Raw genomic sequence first — 4668 nt, forward strand, 5'->3', positions numbered from 1 at the left:
CACACACACACACACACACATGGCTTCTGTGGCCTAGACCTTTCAGGGAAAAGCATTATTATTTTTTTTATTTTGTTTTAGCATATGTTCTTGGATAATTAGTGCATTAGTTCTACAATATTAGACAAATTATTCATTCACAAAAGCGCCAATTATTGAAGGTTTGTCGGAAAAGTAGTTTAAATTTTCACGTTTTTAATGGTTGTAACAATTAAGTCTTTGAAGCAGAGTAAAATGATAAATCTCAATCACTATTGGCACCTTTTTGCTGTATTTAACATTTTACACTGTAGACCTCTTGGCTAACATCCCTGCAAGTGTTTCTAGTAGGTTTATATTAAACATGCAGATTGTACCACAACTTTGGATTTGAATCATTTACAATAAGTAACGATGCTCAGCTACTGCTGAGATTTACTCAAATTTGATCACGGGTTCAAAATGTGTTTTTGCCCCCTCCTCCTCTTCATCATTGAAAAAAGAAAGTTTTCAAAGACTCGTCAATTCTTGAACATAATGTTCAAGAATTGACGAGTCTTCCAGTCTGAAAACAGTCTGGAAGAGTTTTTCCTCCAGCTTATTTAAATATGTTTTTAATATGTGACCCATCGAACCAAGGCTGTTTCCGATTGGTGTGTGGAGAAATATGCAGCTGTAGCTTAAAAAGCTGCATTTTGTCAAAAATATATGGGTTGTTTAAATGATTTATCAGAAAAATAATATTTTGATGCCCTATTTTGAACAATAGCAAAAAAAAAAAACATGATTTTGAGCAGAAAAACCTTCATTCTCCTATTGCTTTCCCTTCCAGCAACCAAAACATTTTTCTTTCTTAATAATCAATTATTGTTTGAGGTTTCCTCTTTAAAATGACGTAAAAATTCTTCATTAGAATAAACTAAAAATAGGATTAAAACCAAATATAAATGGATTTTCCTTATTAGAAGGACAAATCAAAGATGATGCAGGTATCGTGGTATAGTGTCAAAAGCAGGAATCTGAAAATATGCCATTTGACCAAATTTGGCTTAATCCCCAGTTTGATGTGATGGTTCATAGATCAAGAAAACATACATTATTGTATCCTCAGGGATCATTAGTTTTCTTTTGCAGAACATTGTAAAACAAACTTTCCCTGTTTTTAGTTTTATGATTTTATGTTAATCATCAACATCTGACTACAAAAAGAAAAAAATTGTACAACTCCAAAAGAATCCTTTCACATCAACATGAACATTATGTCTTTCATTCCAACCATCTCAAATATTAATTTGAATTATTCCAGCTCATTGTTCCTTGTGTGCTCTTTCCTTCATNTGCTCTGCTTTGTTTGGGTTTTCTTGATATGAGCCCAAGGTCTTACGCTGAGGTCTGACTGCTGTACTGCTGTATGAACCTGAGAAGAAATCCAGCTGGATTCCGGTTTATTTGAACATACCATTTTGAACAATGCATATTTTTCCTACAACGTGACCAAATGATGGCACTCATTTGCTGGCTCTGAGAAGATTTTGAAGTCAGCCATTTTCTGAAAGTTATCTGTTTCCATCCTCAGACAGAAAGATGAATTAATAAAGGTAAGAGTGTGGAATCAGTAACAATGTATTTCATATGAATACTTTTTTAAATTATTGGTTGGTTTGACAGCCGTTTAATTTTTTCTTTGTATTTTTTCCCAGCTAGCTGCTAGCTATATAGCTGATACCTGCCTGGTGATTTGCATTAAATAGTCACACAAATATGGGCATTTTTCTCGCAAATGAATTAGTAAAGTTGTTGCTAATACTATTTTATTTTGCACAAGTGAAGTGAAGGTTAACTTGGTATAGTTAGCCTCATTTTTCTGTAAAGTAGAGCTTGTCCTGTTCGGTGTTGTTGGAACAGTTTCTGCAGACAGAACTTTGCAGGAGTTTGGGGTCACACAGACTGCGTGTGCAGGAGCAGGTTAAACAAAAAACAGTAAAACTTTGTGCTCACAGACTGTTTTTAACTGACTGAAATGTGCATTACTGGGATAAACTGAATTGAAAATGTGTCACAGGACTCAAATCCACAGATTTAGTCAGCTTGTTGTCCATTTACAGCATATAACACTAACTGCATTTCTGTTAATTTTACTTTAATTACGTCAGCATCTAGTTAAATGCTTATTAGTCATAGTTACACATTCTCTATGTATGAAGTCTAAAATAACATGGCTTAACACAGTTCACCTCAGACAACAACAAACTTTTATTTTTTTGACTTTGGCATGTGTGTATTCAAGTTGTAATTATTTGCAGCCTGTATTTATAACATATACAGTAGTTAATAACGAACCAATAAAATGAATGGTAAATCTCACTATTTCCTTTTTTTTACAGGTTTGTTGTTGAGCTGGGTCTTTTAACTGTTTTTAGCCACACTGCTAAATTTGTTAAGTTTTGAAATCTACTGTTTGTTAATAATTATAAATGCAAATGATCTCAAATGAAAAGTCTTATCCACTCAGTGGAAAGTTGGGTTTCACCAGATAATAGAAAAATATTTTGAAAAAATATTCACACGAATGAAATATAAGGTACAGTTGTACCTTATGTTTCATCCGTGTGAATATATTAAAAACTTAAGTGTGTATTTTCACATATGTGTATATTTTACACCAAGCCTATGTTAGTATTTCTGTGACTGTTCAGTAATTTTGTATGTATTTGTGGTCCATCTTTAAATTTAATGAATTTTAAACTTAATCGATTTGGACTTTGATCTCAGTCTATAATGGTGGACATCTCATGTAATTTTTTAGTTTGACCAACCTAATCCTAACTTCAGATTGACATGCTGTAATCTAACACACCTGTTAGGATAATGAGTCAAACCAATTCAGTGTTCATTGGCTGCCAGCATGCATCCCATAGCTGTGCTAAAAAACTGAAAAAAAATGTTAAAAATTAAATTTGCAATGACAAAAACAATGTTTTCATTTATTCTTATTAACTGGCTTATGCACTTTGATCCAAGTTGGTGTACCCAAAAAAGTTTTTTAATTGTTGATCTGTTGATTTCTTGTTTGTAATGGATACAATTCAGATTATTTTATCTAATGGTAGCCATTGTAACATTGTTTCATCATCAAGGCATTCACTATTAGTTTTTGTATATCAGAATTTAAAGGAAAGACACTTGTGATTTTTATGAGAAGTTAGACAAAAGTTTTGTTTTCACACGAGTAATACATGTAAATCATGCTTGTCCTTTTTATGTATATTTTAAGACTTTGGGTCTGTTGTTTGTTCCCTCTTAATGATATTTTGTGTTAAGTCTTAAAGGCTACAAAAAGTAAGGGACAAGAAAAATATAACAAAATACACAATTAGAGGTCTTTATTATTCTGTATTTTATTTTTCTGTATTGAAGTGGTGTATATTGTCTCTCATAACAATAAACATTTCACGCTGGTAAAAGACCGTATCCGATGCACAACAAGCAAGATCAAAGACCTGGAATTAGAACTGCAGTGCGACGTGGAGGATTTCAAATGCCAGTATTCTCTCAATAAAGAAATGGAGGAAATGTTCAATGAACACTTGCACAACATATATGAATATGAATATGAGAAAACAAAAAAGAGACACATCAAGAAGTTACAAAATCTTATGGACCAAAGGGACAGAGTCAAATGCAAAACAAAGGTAAACGACAAATGGATAAGCAACCTTTCAAAATACGATCTAAATGAAACAGAGAAAAATATACTAACACATGGCTTAAACTATTCCATTACTCCAAAAAAGTTACCACATGAAGAGTTCATCGTAGCCACGGAACTGGCATGTGAAAAAATACAGGACCAAGCAGAAAAAAACAGTGCTTAGAAATAAAATAGCAAGCATTCTTAGAAATGCAAAAATGCCACCACCCAATATAAATAAGAGCGAAGTAAAAGCCATAAACACACTAAAATATARTACAGAAATCACAATACTCCTAGCAGACAAAGGAAGAACCACGGTGATACTGGATACTGACACTTATGAAAAGTAAATGAAAGACATGCTACAGGACAAAAACACCTACAAAATATTACAAAAARATCCAACAGAAACAAAGAAAAATAAACTCAAAACAATACTAAGACCCCTCCTCAACGAAAACAAAATAAGTAAACAGACTTACAACCACCTAATTCTTACTGCAAACGTTATCCCTCGGATATGTGGCACACCCAAAATACATAAACCTGGAGCACCACTACGACCCATTGTAGACGGTATCGGATCAATTACTTAAAACCTCTCAAACTATCTAGCAGGCATCTTAAAAAAACTACTTGGCAACTCAGATCAACACTGTGAAAATGCAAAACAATTAGCAGAAGAGTTAAACACAAAAGTAGCAGCAGACGAAATACTGATATCACACGATGTGGTATTTTTATTCACTCGGACACCAGTTGAAGCTACATTACGTATTTTTAATGGACTGTTGACAGGAGACAAATCACTCAAAAGACGCACAAAACTTATGTAGGGGTCACCTCGAGTGAAGAAACAGGAGTTACTGCCTCAAAGCAGGTCTCGAAAGGCCTGAGAGAAGGCAGGAACACTGAACTCTATTTTAGGCCATGATGGGTCATTTCAACCTACACGAGGACTTCAGTTCTCTAATCAGATATTAACAGAAACAATC

Source organism: Austrofundulus limnaeus, unplaced genomic scaffold, assembly GCF_001266775.1.
Source record: "Austrofundulus limnaeus strain Quisiro unplaced genomic scaffold, Austrofundulus_limnaeus-1.0 Scaffold192, whole genome shotgun sequence".
NCBI lineage: Eukaryota > Metazoa > Chordata > Actinopteri > Cyprinodontiformes > Rivulidae > Austrofundulus > Austrofundulus limnaeus.